Below are 20,123 nucleotides of genomic sequence, written 5' to 3' on the forward strand. Positions count from 1 at the left end.
TTCCCGTAGGAAACAGCTGGGGAAAACATCGAGCTTCCAAGCTCTCCTCCCATACACTCACGGGAGTTCCTTTTGCTTTCTTCATCTGAAAGAGATCAATATTGTCTCCCATAACTTCTTTCGAATGAAGAGGATGTATGCTAAAATGTTCATAAATTTCTTCTTCCTTTGTCTTGTCCACTTTTTCAATTTGTCCAGTTGGTGTTTCTGTGTCTTCTTGAAAATCTTCGTCTTCTTCTTCTTCTTCTATATAAATTGATTCATACCATTTGTTATTTTTTTTCAAATACAAATTTGCTCTTTGTACTTTCCGCACATCTACCAGCTCCTGCCAAATCTTCTTATTCTTTGTAGGTACACCATTAACCAGAATAATTAATGGTTCAGTTTCCAAAGTATCCGCATCAATAGTTTCCATATTTTTTTTCAAATCCAAGGGCAAATACACCACTCTACCTTTTAAACCTCTCAGTAAATCTGAAGGAGGTAATTTACCAGTTTTGGGCTCCATACGTACTATGGTCTGGAACGGATGAACACATTGAATGAGTATAGACTCATATGTATTTAATTCAGAAAGTTCAGCAGGAATAGCATCCAATTCTAAATTATTATGTACAGCTCTGGTCGGCATTCTATTTTCCTCTAACTTGTTGTAACAGTATTTACAAATACGCTGATCTTCACCCAATTCAAAACAATTTTCAAGAAATATATATGTGGCAAAATCCATCCACTTATAATTATCTTCATTTTCACTCTTTCTGTAGAGATCAACATTCCTAGTTTGTTTTCTATAATGAGTTCTGCGGCAACAAATACAAGTAACATTTGGTCTTTCATTAGAGACTATTGCAAATTTTGTTATGTGATCATTAAATGTCTTACTTACAGAAGGTTCTACATTCTCTTCCACTTCTTCCTCATTTACTGTGTCCTTCTCTGCACTGTTTTGTTCAGGACCAAAGTAACAAAACTGAATTTCATCAACAACCTTCTCTACATCTGATACCGTTCCTCGGAACAGAGCCCTATTCAATTCATTTAACTTTATTGCTGGACTTTTGACAAAATACAACCGTCTCACAAACTTTCTCATTTCAGTATGATGAACAGCCAGCATCCTAAAATGATGGAAAACACTATTGCACACTTTTCTAGATAGACAAGCCAGAGAATGACCCTGCAAACCAGTATTCTCTCTCACTCTGCATGGATCCAGACTTTGAAGCACCTTAATCTTCTGTTTTACACTTTTTTTACTATATTCTCTTAGAAACTCTCGAAATCTGTCAATAGATTCCTGACGCACAGTGCAAATACTACTACAATTCCAAGTGTACACTGGGGCTTTAGGACGTCTCCCCATTGCCTCATCTGCCATCACTTGTACCTCATCTCTTGGAACCATTATCTCCTTCTCCATTATGCAACCATTTTTTACTTCGTATGAACGACCTCTGGTGTCAACTGCATGCAGCAAACTATTACTTTGAAAATAGCTCTCTTCATTAAAAAAAGGTTCACTACTTGAACTATGCATCCACTTTCCTAAAAACACTTTACAAAAGTTTGTTCTGTTCACTACTCTTTTGCTTTTGCTTTGTGATTTCAGTACATTAACCATTTTATCTAATGTACGCATCCTATTCAAAATTAATATGAATAGTTTCCTTTTTAATTCTAATGCTTTTGCTGCAATGGCTTCAATTTCTTTTTTTCTCTTGTAATATTTTGCCTTTTGCTTATATTTCTTTACATCCTTTATCAAATTGGACATAACTCTTCTCTGAAACATTTTTCTACGTATCTCTTTAAACGCTGTTTTTCTGTTTATGTAAAACTTTTCAGTTGCAGAAGGTATATTTGCATTAACTAAATTCTCAATTTTTTGCTGTTCTCTTCGTTTTGTTACATTCTTCCCAGGACAGACATTTTGTACATTTTTCTTTGTTTTGAATATTTTTTTAAGAAATTGTTTTTTCTGCTTACCAGAAGATTTTTTCTTTTTCCCAACATGAGCATCTTCTACTAAATTTGGTCCTCCAGTTGTCTTCAAATATAGTTATTTTTTTAGCGTTTTTTGAACTCGAGATTTTGTAGGCATCTTAAATTTTGTTCACTGTTCTTCAGCAATACCTGAAAAAAACTAAAAAAAAATCCTTTATTGTATTTAAATATATTACTACATTTCTTTTCACAATAGTCACAAAACAAAATTTCTTTGCCAATTTGAATGCACACAAACTGCTCTTTTTTTTGGGCAAGTGAAAATCTCTTTTACAAACTGTCACATTATGAAACCACTTTTCAGATTTTTTAAAAAGCCCATGTCCAGAGTGCTACACTCCAGCAAGGGCAACCAGCCTTAGTGAAGCTCAATGTATTTGCATTACAGACTGAAACCTGAAAACCCCACTCGCTTCTAAATACTGTGCATGACTATACACGGCAAGCACATGGGTGTGTGCTAAGACTCTGCTTCTTCCCCCAAAAATTCACTCCCCCTTTCCATCTAATGCAACTGTGAAATCACCAGAGCAAGACGCAATAAATCTCTGCCTATAATTCCTCTATGCACACAGAGTCATGTTTTCACATTAGTCCCAAAACAAAATTTCTTTGCCATTTTTAAAGCACACTTACTGCTCTTTTTTTTTTCGGGGCAAGTGAAAATCACTTTTACAGACTGACACATTATGAAACCTTTTTTTTAAATTTATTTAATTGCACTTGTCCAAGCTGTTTTTTTCAGACCACCACCATGTGTATTCGCGGTGACTGCCTACACTCCAGCAAGGGCAACCAGCCTTAGTGATGCTGAATGTATTTGCATTACAGACTTAAACCTGAAAACCCCACTCGCTTGTAAATACTGTGCATGACTATACATGGCAAGCACATGGGTGTGTGCTAAGACTCTGCTTCTTCCCCCAAAAATTCGCTCCCCCTTTCCATCTAATGCAACTGTGAAATCACCAGAGCAAGACGCAATAAATCTCTGCCTATAATTCCTCTATGCACACAGAGTCATTTTTTCACATTAGTCCCAAAACGAAATTTCTTTGCCATTTTGAAAGCACACTTACTGCTCTTTTTTTTTTCGGGCCAAGTGAAAATCACTTTTTACAATTGGAAATCACTTTTACAGACTGACACATTATAAAACCACTTTTTTTGATTTATTTAAATGCACATGTCCAAGCTGTTTTTTCAGACCACCACCATGTGTATTCTCTGTGACTGCCTACACTCCAGCAAGGGCAACCAGCCTTAGTGATGCTGAATGTATTTGCATTACAGACTTAAACCTGAAAACCCCACTCGCTTCTAAATACTGTGCATGACTATACATGGCAAGCACATAGGTGTGTGCTAAGACTCTGCTTCTTCCCCCAAAAATTTGCTCCCCCTTTCCATCTAATGCAACTGTGAAATCACCAGAGCAAGACGCAATAAATCTCTGCCTATAATTCCTCTATGCACACAGAGTCATGTTTTCACATTAGTCCCAAAACGAAATTTCTTTGCCATTTTTAAAGCACACTTACTGCTCTTTTTTTTTTCGGGGCAAGTGAAAATCACTTTTACAGACTGACACATTATGAAACCTTTTTTTTTAATTTATTTAATTGCACATGTCCAAGCTGTTTTTTCAGACCACCACCATGTGTATTCTCTGTGACTGCCTACACTCCAGCAAGGGCAACCAGCCTTAGTGATGCTGAATGTATTTGCATTACAGACTTAAACCTGAAAACCCCACTCGCTTCTAAATACTGTGCATGACTATACATGGCAAGCACATGGGTGTGTGCTAAGACTCTGCTTCTTCCCCCAAAAATTCGCCCCCCTTTCCATCTAATGCAACTGTGAAATCACCAGAGCAAGACGCAATAAATCTCTGCCTATAATTCCTCTATGCACACAGAGTCATGTTTTCACATTAGTCCCAAAACGAAATTTCTTTGCCATTTTGAAAGCACACTTACTGCTCTTTTTTTTTCGGGCCAAGTGAAAATCACTTTTTACAATTGGAAATCACTTTTACAGACTGACACATTATGAAACCACTTTTTTTGATTTATTTAAATGCACATGTCCAAGCTGTTTTTTCAGACCACCACCATGTGTATTCTCTGTGACTGCCTACACTCCAGCAAGGGCAACCAGCCTTAGTGATGCTGAATGTATTTGCATTACAGACTTAAACCTGAAAACCCCACTCGCTTCTAAATACTGTGCATGACTATACATGGCAAGCACATGAGTGTGTGCTAAGACTCTGCTTCTTCCCCCAAAAATTCGCTCCCCCTTTCCATCTAATGCAACTGTGAAATCACCAGAGCAAGACGCAATAAATCTCTGCCTATAATTCCTCTATGCACACAGAGTCATGTTTTCACATTAGTCCCAAAACGAAATTTCTTTGCCATTTTTAAAGCACACTTACTGCTCTTTTTTTTTTCGGGGCAAGTGAAAATCACTTTTACAGACTGACACATTATGAAACCTTTTTTTTTAATTTATTTAATTGCACTTGTCCAAGCTGTTTTTTTCAGACCACCCCCATGTGTATTCGCGGTGACTGCCTACACTCCAGCAAGGGCAACCAGCCTTAGTGATGCTGAATGTATTTGCATTACAGAGTTAAACCTGAAAACCCCACTCGCTTGTAAATACTGTGCATGACTATACATGGCAAGCACATGGGTGTGTGCTAAGACTCTGCTTCTTCCCCCAAAAATTCGCTCCCCCTTTCCATCTAATGCAACTGTGAAATCACCAGAGCAAGACGCAATAAATCTCTGCCTATAATTCCTCTATGCACACAGAGTCATTTTTTCACATTAGTCCCAAAACGAAATTTCTTTGCCATTTTGAAAGCACACTTACTGCTCTTTTTTTTTCGGGCCAAGTGAAAATCACTTTTTACAATTGGAAATCACTTTTACAGACTGACACATTATAAAACCACTTTTTTTGATTTATTTAAATGCACATGTCCAAGCTGTTTTTTCAGAACACCACCATGTGTATTCTCTGTGACTGCCTACACTCCAGCAAGGGCAACCAGCCTTAGTGATGCTGAATGTATTTGCATTACAGACTTAAACCTGAAAACCCCACTCGCTTCTAAATACTGTGCATGACTATACATGGCAAGCACATGGGTGTGTGCTAAGACTCTGCTTCTTCCCCCAAAAATTCGCTCCCCCTTTCCATCTAATGCAACTATGAAATCACCAGAGCAAGACGCAATAAATCTCTGCCTATAATTCTTCTATGCACACAGAGTCATGTTTTCACATTAGTCCCAAAACGAAATTTCTTTGCCAATTTGAAAGCACACTTACTGCTCTTTTTTTTTTCGGGGCAAGTGTAAATCACTTTTACAGACTGACACATTATGAAACCACCATGTGTAACTACAACAAAAACAATTCCCATTTCTATTATTCATTTCTTAAGTTACCACATACATCCCCTCTCAAACTGTAAACTCACCTTTAAAATTAGTTAGTTGTGAAAGAAATGTGACACTCAAACAGCAGATTATCAGAGCCAGGATCTCTGTTGTGTTCACCTCTCTCCTCTCAGCAGAACCAGATAATGGCAAACTTTCCCTCTATTTTTCCACACATATACATGTAAGTTTCAAATCTCAGTGCTTCCCCCTTTTTTTCAAATGTAATCACACATTTCTATTGGTTGAAAACCAACCCTTTTCCAAAAGTACCCTTCCCCCAACTTGACTTCTGCCTAGTACCCTTCCCCCAACTTGACTTCTGCCTGCTACCATAGCAACAGCTCATGGAACACTGCTGTGTAGAGTTAGGTCAGAAGTTCGACACACAATGTTTCAATTCCACAGAGCAAGAGTGCTTGACTTTTCAAACCTTACAGCAAATCCATAGTACTGTTCTTTGGTTACACATTTTTTTGTACCAATACAAAACATGCTTCTATTAATTTACACATACAGCCTAGTTTTTATTCTAGAATGGTATGAAACAGCCAATCAGTTCTTTTTGTTTTGAAAAAAATATGTATGCCTCCATTTCCAAACTGTCTTTCTTTTCATATTGCCATTCTACTGAAAGACACCTCCTGAGTGCATCCAGTTCTCCTTTGAAGATGTTCACAGTGTGGATTGTAGGGCACAGCTATGTCTTCTGGAGTGAAAAGTTTGCAGAGAAAACAGGTATGGTGAGAGACCTTGCTTTGCCAAATGTAGACATTAAATGGATTCGTCAGAGAGGGTTAAAGTGGCACCAATTGATGCCATTGGTGAAATCCTTCATTCAAATCCAACACCCTGACCTCATAATAGTGCACTGTGGTGGCAATGACCTAGGCACTTTGACTGGGGTAGGTCTGGAAATGCTTATGAAGGACACCTTTGCACAACTGTTTACACTTTTCCCTAAAACTGCCTTTGTGTTTTCCAACATATGCCAAAGGCAAAAATGGAACTGGTCCAATCATTTCTGTCCGCAGATTGACAAAGCAAGAAAGCACGTCAACAAATCTGTTTCTGCTTTCCTCCGTGACTATGGTATGGGTGCCATTTACCACAACAACTTGCGTTATGACATGCAAGACATTTATAGAGGAGATGGTGTGCACTTCAATGATGAAGGGAACAGAGTCTTCCTCTTGAACCTTAGACTCTGCATCGGTACTTACTTGTAGGTACCACTAAAAAAATGACTTCATAAACACAACAGCTCTTTTTAGAGCTCCCTAATTTCTAAACTCTTAAATCTGCTTTTCATTTATTTATTTTAATTTTTTTTACCGTACGCTTACCGTAAGCTTACGGTACGCGTACCCCGTGATTTTTTTTAAAATCAATAAATGTTTTTTTTGTACTTTTCTGTCCTTCTTTGACCCCCTTACAAATGTTAGGGGGTCTGTAACTCTCCTCATTGCCCCCTTTCCTTGTTTTCTCTGTTTTTTTTCTGAGTGAAACACACAAAATGGCGGCCGCCGCTTCCTGGTTTCTGCCGATTCAAATGTTTACTAAGATCTATGGGCCAATCAGAATCTCCTTCGCGCACGCCATGTTTCTTCCGTACGCTTACCGTAAGCTTACCATACGCGTACCCCGTGATTTTTTTTAAAAATCAATAAATGTTTGTTTTGTACTTTACAGTCCTTCTTTGACCCCCTCACAAATGTAAGGGGGTCTGTAACTCTCCTCATTGCCCCCTTTTCTTGTTTTCACTCTTTTTTTTTCAGAGTGAAACACAGAAAATGGCGGCCGCCGCTTCCTGGTTTCGGCCGATTCGAATGTTTACTAAGATCTAAGAGCCAATCAGAATCGCGCTCGCGCACGCCACCGTACGCGTACCGTAAGCTTACCGTAAGCGTACGGTAAGCGTACTGTAAGCGGGCTCAGATATATATATTGATTTAAAGGCTATTTTCTCAGAATCTACTGAACAGATTTACACCAAACCTACAAAAGGCACTTCCTTGACCTAGGGACTACCTCTCTGCCAAATTTTGAGTAATTCTGTTCAGCCGTTCGGGCTGTAGCTCGTTCTAAAGGTCCTATGGAAAAATGCATGGGAAAAACGCGTTTTGGGACCCCCCTTTTATCTCAGCCCCCGCTTGACGGATCCCCCCGAGACTTTCAGGGTAGGAGCGGAGCGTAGCGCCCCACCTATTTTGAGAAATTCGCGAGGATTCGTCGACCGGCGCCAAAGTTATTCAAAATAGAATGTTGAGGTTTTCCTATGGAAACGTGGTCCTAACTATAACTACCTACTGGCGACCGCCAGTAGGTAATAAGTGGTCGAAGTTCAACACCCTGCAGTCTCGCTGACTAAAAAGGACAAAAATCACACCGCATGTGGTACCTTCAAGTGGGAGCACCTGTCTTATGGATGTATAGCGGCCGGCTCTGGGTGCAAGGGAATCCAGCTGCTGACGGAGCAGGTCCTCACGCCTGTGAGTGTAAAGGTGCAGATGGAGTGGCGTGGTCCGTATTGGCGTAACCTAAGATATGCATGTCGTTGAACCTTGACTTTGCAGCGAGTCCACTATGGTTTTAAAAGGAATTTAGCGCTGGGGGTACGCACCGTACATACGGGAGTGGGGGTCTGCACCGTACATGCGGGGGGGTGGGGGTACAGTGCGTACAGGTACGGGGCTGTGGTTCGGAGGTGGGGTACGGCGCGTACACATATGGGTGCTGGGGTACGGTGCGTACATGGGGGGGCTGGGGGTACGGTGCAGATGTACGCGGGAGGGGTGGGGAGATGGGGGGGGCCGTGCAACTCGTACCCCTCGCCCAGGTGTGCCCGGGGTAGGGGTGGTACACAGTTCGCTCCGTACGGGATGTTTTACATGCGGTTGTATATTCGGACGGACGGTACGGATCGTACTTGTGCGCTCGGACTTCAGTTTTACGATTCGTACGTAAAACTGTCCGGGGACGTGTCGTACACATTTCCCGACGATATTCGGACGTAATAACTTACCGACGCAGTCTCGTAGACTTTTCCCGACGCTATTCGTTGATATTTTCACCGTACGAATTGTACTTGGCAGCTTGTACGGTACTTGTACGACTCGTACGTAAAAAAATACGGATACGAGTCGTACGGTAATTTTATTTAATGGATCGGAATCAGCACCTTAAAAATTATCATTTACAAAACCTTCGAAATTCACAGAAAAAACCATAGGTTTCAGACATGTTATAGTTAGGAATTAGCATTTAAAAAACCTTAGAAATTCACTGAAAAAACCATAAGTTTCAGGGTTGTTATAGTTAGCTGGACATTTCACTCGTACAAAACCATTGAAATTCCTCTGTTACAGTTAGTTCTGCTAACTATAACTCGCGTGCCCGCAATCCACTGCTGATGATGTCACATATTACATCATTCATGACAAGGTCAGTGACATCACTGATGACATCACTGATGACATCTCAAATGACATCACTGATGACATCATCCAGTGAATGTCGTTTGGTTCATTATTTAAATATGTATTATATATATATAGCAATCTCAATTGAAGAATGAGTGGATATATAAATATAAATATCTGGATGGAGGATTTAGTAGCAGTGTGATTGACTGTTTACTTGACTAATTCATAGTGTCTCACTAAATATATTGCATAGTGACTAAACTGTGTGAATATCTGTATCACTTTGTCAGTTGTTGTGTAAACTGCTGCACCAGTTGGTTACTAGCTATGCGAAAGTCTATATTAGTTATTAATCAGTTAACTGAGTATTTGTATAGGAGAGTGAATGTGTGTTTGGTTCGGTGGGGGGTGTGTGCCTGCCCAAAGATGTGTGAATAGTTGATTCAGTAGGTATATGAGGATAAGACTACATGTTATAACGGTTGTGGGCGAGCGAGTTATAGTTAGCAGAAGTAACTATAACGGAGGAATTTCAATGGTTTTGTACGAGTGAAATGTCCAGCTAACTATAACAGCCCTGAAACCTATGTTTTTTTCAGTGAATATATATATATATGTATATATATTATCTACTGGCGGTCACCAGTAGATAGTTATAGTTAGGACCGAGTTCCCATAGGAAATCTGAAAAGTCTATTTTGAATAACTTTGGCGCCGGTTGACGAATCCTCGCGAAATTTTCAAAACTAATGGGGCGCTCTGCACAGCTCCTACCCTAAAAGTCTCGGGGTGATTCGTCAAGCGGGGGCTGAGAAAAAAGGGGGGTCCCAAAACACGTTTTCCCCATGCATTTTCCCATAGGACCATTAGTCGAAGGTACAGCCCGTACGACTGAACAGAATTACTTGAAATTTGGCAAAGAGGTAGTCCTCAGGTCAGGCATGTGCCTTTTGCATATATGGTGTCAATCTGTTGAGTAGTTCCTGAGAAAATTGCAGTTAAAAGTACATAAATATCTATATGCGTGCACCGTGCGTGCACGGTGCCGTACACGAGCGTAATTCTGATTGGTGGTTAGATGTCAGTCAACATTCGAATCGGTCGAAATCAGGAAGTGTCGGACGCCATTTTGTGTGTGACAGTGAAAAAGAAAGGTGGAGAACGTGAAAAGGGGGCAGGGTAGAGAGTTCCTGACCCCCTAGCCTTTGTCAGGGGGTCCCTGAAGGACCCCGAAGGGTAAAATGTTTTTAAATTTATTTTTTTTTAAATCGTGGGGTGCGCGCATGGTGCGTGCACGGTGCGCGCACGGTGAAAAACCCTTAAAAAAAACATTATAAACTGTTTTATTACAGGATACAGTCAATCTATAACTATATACATAGGTATTTCATTGCAAAATAAATATATAAACAATATAATAATACATACATAAATTAGCATTTAAAAAACCTTACAAATTCACTAAAAAAACCATAGGTTTCACACACGTTATAGTTAGAAATTAGCATTTAAAAAACCTTGCAAATTCACTTAAAAAACCATAGGTTTCACACACGTTATAGTTAGGAATTAGCATTTAAAAAACCTTGCAAATTCACTGAAAAAACCATAGGTTTCACACATGTTATAGTTAGCTGGACATTTCACTCGTAAAAAACCATTGAAATTCCCCCGTTATAGTTAGTTCAGGTAACTATAACCCGCGCGACCGCAATCCACTGTTGATGACGTCACATATTACATCACTGATGACATCATCCAGTGAATATGTGTCTTTCTGTAAAATAAATATTTTTTAAATATGTATATCTAAAGGTTAATGGAAGAATAAACGGGTATATAAGTTTCTAAATGGATGGTTTTTTTTGTAAAATTAATTGTATAACTGACATATTAACAGTATCTTAGTGAATATAGTGATGTAATATGTGACGTCATCAGCAGTGGATTGCGGTCGCGCGAGTTATAGTTACCTAAACTAACTATAACGGGGGAATTTCAATGGCTTTTTACGAGTGAAATGTCCAGCTAACTATAGCATGTGTGAAACCTATGGTTTTTTCAGTGAATTTGCAAGGTTTTTTAAATGCTAATTCCTAACTATAACGTGTGTGAAACCTATGGTTTTTTAAGTGAATATATATATATATATAGATAGATATATTTCTCGAAAACGACACCAATGGATGGAAGAAGCCAATATTCTCTCCACCTTGCAATCTGGTTTTAGAGAAATCACCAACACAATCGATCGAGTCTTTAGATTCTTCATTCTGCATTAGAAAACAGTAGTCCTAACCAAGGGCCTTTTGTATGTTGCTTTGCGGGCCTTAAATCTACTTTTGTCCTGATGCCACCCAAAAACTCTGGACCATTTTGGAGGGGACGTGGGTCCCCAGCAGAATCCTCTCAGATATAATTTGCTTGTTCAATAGGAACTATGCACAGGTGTGCTGGTGCAACCAGGGTGAATTGACAGAACAAATCCTGGATGCTTGATAACGTTTTTTCCCAATGCTTGCAGTAAGCAAGGTTCCTGTGTTACTCCTTGCTGACGGCACAGTGCTGGTCTCAAAAAACGCTTAGAGGACTACAACTTTTAATAGACTTCTTTGTGGAGTTCTGCACTGTGTGGATTGGAGGTAAATCCATTAAAAACAAAATATATATTTACCAGTCTGCACAAATCATATAGGGTGAAGAGATCCATGGGCAGAGAAAGCCTCGAAAGGGTTCATGTTTTTTGAATACATTGGTTTTAAACTAATAGATAGTATGTCCTGGGAAAAACACAAAACTACAACAGATCATCTATGGCATTCAAAATCTTTTCAGATCAACATTATCCAGATCAGTGTCCCCTGCTCTCCGTAGGCTCTGGGGGCTCAGATGAGCAAGTAGCTCTGCTCTCGCCCGCTGCACGTTGCACTTTGTACTTTGCTGCACTTTTCTTTATCGTACTGTTATTGAATTTGAAAATGACTCAAAACTGTGTTTCCTACATTTTTAACCTACTGTTCTGGTTTTGAATTGTTTTATACTGCCGGCACTTTTAAACTCATCCACACTTACCGTTTGTGAGGGAACTAGGGGGATCCTCTCTGGCAGTGTCATAGAGGTTCCTCCTCTATGTACACCGTGGTAGAGAGTAAACACAGGGAGCCCTACAGAGCTACCTGTGCCTCCTCTGCATGTAGATGCACTCAGGGGGATGACATGTGCCCCCCTGTGTGCATGCAAACCAGTTATTACACTGCATGGACTTTTGACTTTATGTCATGCAGGAACCTTGTTGTGCGGGCCCATTGCAATGCCTTTTTCAAAGGCACCACTGCCTTTGAAAGAGGCACTACCACGGGACCTCCATGCCGCCTGCCTGCCAGACCACTTTTAAGTCCTATTGTGTCGGGCAGGCGGCAGTGAGTCTCAGCAGTGCGGGCACAGTGGTGGTGTACCACCTGCCCGTGCACCACCTAAATAAGTAATTGGGCACTCAATGTTTTTCTACAGCGCCCATAACAGTCCTAAGATGAAGTGTATAACCCCAATCTGCTGGTTAATGGGGCTAACTAAGTTTGTTGTAGCCTTTAGGTTGTTCAGATCAGACATGCACAAATCCTCTTAATGCTGTGTGGCAATGTAGCTTTACAGCACCTTGTGCATTAGGGGAAAGTTCATTGAAGAGCTGAGTAGAACTATAGAACTATGCTAAGAACGGACCATCGGGAAAGGTGGGAAATATCATCATTAGGTCGAAATGTATTGTATTATCCTTGTACACAACTGCATGCAGTGTGGAAAACATCCCTAGCGCACTTGGTGCATTAGGAGAAAGCTCATTGATGAGCTGGCCACACGTGATATTTGTTAAGATCGGCCTATCTAGAATTGGCTATGATTTTCAAGATATTAAAGAATCCTATCCTAATAAACTTATCTTAGCCCCATTTTCACCTGTAAAATAATTTTATGATTTTAACAACATGCATTATAAGTGATACTGTTTTCTTTTTTACCATATTTAAATTATGAATTGTGGGAATTGTTTTACAGTTCTAAATAGATTTACTGACTAATCTTATATGGTTTTAATTAACTGAAATAAATATTTATACATACTACTAATAGTGCCTTTATGACCATATTTGATGATTTGCACAATTGGTGGAGACTCCGCATTTGCAGAAAAGGTCTCCCAATGGTAAATTATAGAAAACATGCTAAAATTCTATTGAACTTTTAAAAAAAATAGAAAAAAAATGATTGTAAGCTAAATATCAATGTTAATTAATTGCATATATTTATTTTAGATGTATTATAACAAATGCTACAGCATTAATTCTGTAATGTTGGATAGAAAACGTAATTATTTTGAATATAGCAAATGTAAATTAAATTATTTTACTGAAGATGAATTTAATGAAGAAATCTAATTATGTGTTTAATATAATTTTGTGTTGCAATTATTAAACGTGATGTGTATAATTATTTAAAAGAAATGTCATTTTTTGAATAAAAATAAATGTGATGTAAACTTTTAAAATTAAAAAATGTTTTAAAAATATTTAAGAAATAAAATAGGAGCTATCTTTCATTTATAGATATTATTAGCATTAAATTAAATATATTTCTATATTTTGAATGACCCCTCCACTTTAGTCAGGAATAGTCCCCATTTTGAAGCCACTCCCCTCTTCTCCTCCAACAGTTACTACAAAAAAGTATAATTATCTATGCAGAAATGTCCTCAGTTGGAGTGGAGATATCCGCACATAAAAGATAGGAGAGCTGGGGGCATAGACCTCCACCTATAGGTATGTGAATAACATTTTATAGAACGTTAGTAGTATTAATATAGTACCTCTAAAAGTAATACAAAATGCAGGTTGTGAATAGGCCATTTAATGTCTGGAAGGAAAAAGTATTAGGTTGGGATATTCTTGTATGCGCTGTAAATCCTGATTCAGCAAGAAAAATATTTTCTGATGAATCGGGATTTGCATATTCCTAAGAATGGGGATCTTAGTTGTGTGGTCTATGTTCAGAACTCCTATGTAGTTGCTGTGAGATGCAGGGAACAATATCAAAGAAATAATAAGTGCAGCTGTGGCAACGAAGAACATGGGTTTCAAGTCAAGATTATATGAAACTTTTAAAACAGGTATGAAGTAATTGCATTTAATTTGGTGAATAAAGTAAAATGGATAAAACTGGGTACAATGGAATTAACCATACATCATAACGCCATTGAAATCAAAGGAGGCTTTCATCATGCATGTCGGCAGGGCATATTAGAAGTAAATGGGAAATGGGAACATGTCAGAAAAACGACAAAGTAACAGCAGTATTCATTCTAGTTGGACCATCATGAAGGGGCACGTTTGTAGGCATCAAGGCTCAGACAGGACACGGGACATTGGTTCTTCTGCTCCTTTCCAGGGATAGATAGTTTCCTCTTCATATCTAGTGTAAATATAGAAACCCCCAGTTCAACGGTACTCAGACAGGGCACAGGACATTGCTTCTTCTGCTCCTTGCCAGGGATAGAGAGTTTCCTCTGCCTATGTACTGCAAAATTGCTATTAGATTAGTGGGCCAAGACTGGCATATTTTTAGACAAGAACCCTGAGTTGACTCATGCGATTTTCAAAATTCATTCATCCTATCATTTTGGCTTCCAAACCCCTCTTTCATTCTGCACCACACATAGAAAAAGGAAAAAGCCTCTTGTGATTGTTTTTGGGCAGGAAGGTTTCCCTTCCTGCACAAAAACTATCATCCCCTCAACGCAGGCACCCTTGCACCATGGTGCAAAGGTGCCTGCGTTAGCACACAGCAGCCTTTTGTGTGCTGGCGCAGGAGAAAAGGACAGGAATGCACCGTATCTCATAGATACGACTCATTCCTGCCCTTTTCTTTTGCCGTAGGGCAATGTAGCAGCAAGGCCTGCTTCGCTGCCCTACGGCAAAAACACATAAATGAGCCCCTTCGTTTTTGGCTCCAGAGAATAATAACAATTGCCAGGTGATGGCTTTCCATAATCCCTGCTTTAAAGATGGGCATTGACCTGTATTCAAGCAAGAGGTGAAGTAAGATATTGTAACTGAATCTAAATTGGTCAATGTGGGGTTCTGACGTATGTTTGAGACTTCTAGCACAAGCAAATAACAAATCTTAATAAGTGCTCATTAAGTCCTCACATGCTTAGCACCGATTATAGGGGTATACACAATTTTGTAGTCATCAGCGGACTATACTCTATCATCGCAGTGTACTACACTGACAAACACAGACCACCAACACCATGTAGGGCAGGGCCATCCGAAATGTAGTCTGCTGTTAGCAACAGTGGTATACACCACACCATTCAGACCTTCTGAAGGGGAATCCACTTGGGCATGTATGTACACCCCCTGTAACTGCTAGACCCATTAACAACATGCATACACTACATAAAACCTGATACCAGGGTACATAGTGACACCAAACACAAAGGCCACAATGAAATGGGTTGCATGTGTCACACTGACATATACCACTCTGATATGCTCTTGCCATGTGAACTTCTGAAAGGGATAACATACAATGTGTGTAGTGGTTGCTACTACTATCACAGGACATACCTCCTGCCACATGTGACACTGACATAGATGACAGTAACAAACTTTAGAATACACAGTTGTATATGTTGTCTTTTGACAAGCTGCTGAACCACAAAAGTCAATTGTCTCACACATGAGCAACTACCAGGACAGACATGTCACAAGTATTAGGCCTCCACAATGCAAGCAATATGGAGAGTAACAACACACCAGTGGAAATAAATGACATGATCCAATCAATAGCTGCAGTGATTTATCACACATACCTCAGCTAAATCTTGGGCCAGAGTAGTGAGGATTGATTGGCAGGATTAGCTTTCTGCATGCTTTCCATAGTGAACCGATATTAACAACATATTTGCAAATTGTTAATTGGTTGGTGTAAATATAATGATCGTGCAATACAGGACAACAACGTGGTGTTGCTCACTTAACATGTTTGTGACATTCTGTCACTCCCAGACAAGAGGCACCCATATTGGCTTAGTAGCACCACACAACAAGGAGCAAGTTTACCGGAACAGGAAGCACTTCCATTCTATCAACGTGCAAGTTGTCTGTTTAGCGGATTTGTACATCTCCAACACCTGTGCCTGCTTCCGAAGAATCTGCACATAATGACTTTGTACTGAGTAACAGCACCATACCACAGCTGAAGCCACAATTCCTTCTGGAGAGGGCCTGGCTTGTAGATGTGTTGTATTTAAGCTCTGTTTTTGGGAGAGTGAGGTAGTATGCGCTGATTGGTGTTATTACATGTTGCCCTTCTATCTATCTACCATCTAGGAGACTCAGCTTATCCCAACAGGGGAGAGAAGTTGGCCTAACGGCTAGGGCGGTTGACCTTGAATCTGGGGAACTGGGTTCGAGTCTCGGTAACGATGCTGAACATCCTGTGATTCTGGGCAATAACAAAAAAATGAATGTGTCCTCATGTAATGCGACTGGTGCTATGTAAAGCGCTCTGACACCCAATTCGGGTCAAGTTTGCGTTATATAAAACTCTGTTAAAAAATAAATTAAAAAAAAACATTTTTGGCCCCGCTGAGGAATCATACAACGGCAGGTGAAGTTCGCTTCAATAAGGTCTGTGGAAAAACACAGCAGCCAGTGGAGCAGACTTTTGGGCTCCTGAAAGCCACATTTAGATACCTTGACAGGACTGGGGGAGCTCTTCTCTACTCACTCAGGAAGGTGTGCCAGATCACCATGGCCGGCTGCATCCTCCACAACATTTCCCTGGGACGGAATATCCTTTACGTCGCAGAGGATGCAGGCCATGAAAACCCACTGGATTGGGACCCTGAAATGCCAGATGAAGATGACAATAATGGTGAAGAAGATGGAGCATATTTGCGTCAGGAGCTCATCCAGACGTACTTCTCCTGAGTGTAAGTATGGCGTGAGATGTGATAAAATACAATCTAGGCAATCTTGTGGGGGTGTTCCAAGGCTGGTTTTGAAATTAGTAACTGGGACTATGTAGGTCTGGAAACATCTTGTGAAAGGTGTATGTTTTGGTATTGTCGCTTTGTTCAGATGTACATTTTGTTTATGATTGTGTTCTATAGATCTTGGCAATGTGATGTGTGTCATGTGTATTTGTGCAAAGCTAATCTCTCTGTGTTGGTCAGTTTTAGGTATCTTTGCCATGTCATCTTTATTTGGACATTTCAGAGTTGTGACATCAGCAGGTATATATTGCTGTTCAGCCGTACTAAGTGAGCATGGATTGTTCCTGGGAATTCCTGGGAATGTGTGTCACAGAGTTTTGATGTACAAGGCCAGAATCAAGACAGCTTGCTCAGCGATAGAATGGAAGTTACCTTGCTTCCATTAGCCTTATTTCCTGTTATGTGTTGGTCTGAATGCAAAAGGTGTGCTATCCTGTGATACCACAAATTGTAGTGCTGTGGGCAAATCATGCTATACTACTTTCACACTGTCTGATTCCTCATTGTTTATGAACTGAATGTGGGTGTTGCCCTGTTCCCCATTGTTGGCTCAAAGTGCTTGTAGCACATCACTCACATTTGTTTGTGGCATTCCAAAAGATGCATGCTACACTTGATTGCAACGGCCCCGTGGTCAGAAACTGTGGTACTGACATGTGTATAGATACTCATTTATTTGATGTAGTATTCCTTTTATGAGGTCGTCAACATGCCTGAAGCTGATGATGTAGACCTAATTTGTTGTTGGCTATTGTGTGGGATGATGTCAGATATGCCCCCTCCTACCATGTTGTGTAAGTCTGCAGGAGCTGATGTGATCTTTGACCCTGGTCTCTGAGTCATGTAATTTTCATATATGTGTCTAACATCATGTCAGCCTATGATTTGACCAATGTAATAAAGATGTTGTAAGCCAAGACACTTGTATGTATGCCTTGTTGTGACATGGTAGTGCTGCAGAGTTGTTCCTTTTTTAACATACAACATAACCATTCTTCCATTAGTCCCTAATTTTGACATAGCAAAGTTCACAAGGCTATACTTTCCCATTGTCATATGTGAGAATGACAACAGGAGACAATGCTTAGGTGACATGAGTTTTTAATGTAGTGAACAGACCAAATTAATCAACTGAAATGTAATAAATATAAAAAAAATAATAACAAAGTTAGAGATTAAGTCATGGTGGCTGAAAACATTGGAGTAGAGTCCATCATTCCTGGAGTCCAAAGTTTAACATACTCCTCCCATCAGAAATGGGAATGTAGGCCAGAAAGTCAACAATCTGAATATGTTGATCACACACAAGGGGACATCAGGACTGACCTTTCTTGCTGAGGGTGTTGTGTTTTTTGCCATCCTTCCATCCTCAATCCTTACATGGACCTCCCCTCTTCTAGACAGAGGGGGGATCTTGTGCTACTGGGCCAGGGGTGCTTGCAGGAGCATCCTCCTCTGACAGGGCCTCCCTCCCTGTGACAGCAGCAGATGTTGATACTGTGGATGTACTAGGCACACAGGGAGGGGTAGATGATGGAGGAAAAGCCCTGCAGAGGGGGGTGTTAATGTCCCACAGGACCCCTACCAGAATGGCCACCTCGGAATGGAAGCCGGCCACCTCTGATCGGACCCCAGCCACCTCAGTACGTAGGCCCACAACCTTGGAGTAGATGCCGACCACCTCCACCTGTATCCCAGCAACCTCCTGGTATATGCCTTTGTGTAGCTCTTTTATTTCCCATGTCTCTGTTATGACCTGTCCCAACACATTGTGGGAACCCTGGTATAGTCCAAGGACTTGTGTGATGGCAGGCTGGGTGTCTGTACCCTCAGTGGGCTCAGTCTGGGGGCCCACATTTACCCTCCCAAGGTGACTAGCCCTACTGCCCTGTGTCCTAGGCACTGACTGCACCCTCTCACTTGGCCCTGGCTCCACGCTGACTGGGATAGTGATAGTGGCAATCTGAGAGGCCAAGGCTGATGGGCAATGGATGTTATTGACATTGCTAGGCGAAGTGGTAGTGGGGTCACCGATTAGCTGTGTTGTTGTCACTGTGGTGAGAGGTGTCAGCACAGTGAGCCTAACTGTAGGCATCTGCCCAGGCTGACCAGATGGGCCAGGATGGTCGTGGACGTCCACTGCTTCAGGAGCATTGTCATCAATGAGGACTTCATCCTGTTCCTGGGTTGGAGAGGGACTCTGGTGGCTTTCCTGCCTCTGCAGTGGTGGATTTACTTGTGGAGAAATCAAAATACTTGACCAATGGTCGAATTGAGGTATGTACATTGAAGTTGTTTGTGTCTGGTTAATTGGAGAGCTAGAAGGACTAAAAAGTAATTAGTTGTTACTTCAGTCAGCGATTTGTACGAAGATGTATCTGGTTACTAAACATTAGTTTACTTTGAATCTATAGATCTGATTTTATCAGCTCATTGGTTGTGGGGCTATATGTTCTTTGGGGTTTGGGGATAGTTGTAACATCTCCAACACTCAGCTACACACACAATATTATGTATATTTGTCGATTCCAAGGCATCTTTAGGTCGAATTCAGAGAAACAGACAGGTTGGTTGTATAAGTGGCATTGTTCATCTTGTTAGGAATCTAGAGTCAAGTTGTCTCCTGGCATTGGAAATGAGCTATGTGTCTTTCATAGCTGACATATTAGTGGTACTCTGTAGTTATGGCGTAACTCAGGACAACAATAGTTTGAGTTGATATGTCCAGGACACTATCAAGCAAAGTGTTCAGACGTGTATGTGTGATGAACTTTGTCTGTAGTGTACATACTTCATGACCTATGTAGCTCAATAGTAAGATGGCTGACAGGTGAGAATGGGGTCAAGGAGTGCCACCTCTTAGTTGTAGTGACAAGGCCTCATGGGAGCTTTAGTCAGTTCATTGTTACTTTAGCCAGGCTTGAGATTTGCTAAGGTGCATAGGTGTAAGTAGTATAGCTCTGTAGTGAGATGGACGACAGGTGAGAAGGGGAATAAGGTGTGTTGCATCCTTGTTTTGAGTGACAAGGCCTCAAGTTAGCTGTAGTAGCTTTTAAATCTCACTTTAGCAACAGTTAAGAAATGGTAACCAGCATGACTAGTATTGATCAGGAGTAAGATGGCCAACAAGTGAGTGGGGACACGAGACGTCTTGTTTCTTGCTTGAAGTTGGAGT

This window comes from Triturus cristatus, chromosome 8 (assembly GCF_964204655.1).
Source record: "Triturus cristatus chromosome 8, aTriCri1.1, whole genome shotgun sequence".
NCBI lineage: Eukaryota > Metazoa > Chordata > Amphibia > Caudata > Salamandridae > Triturus > Triturus cristatus.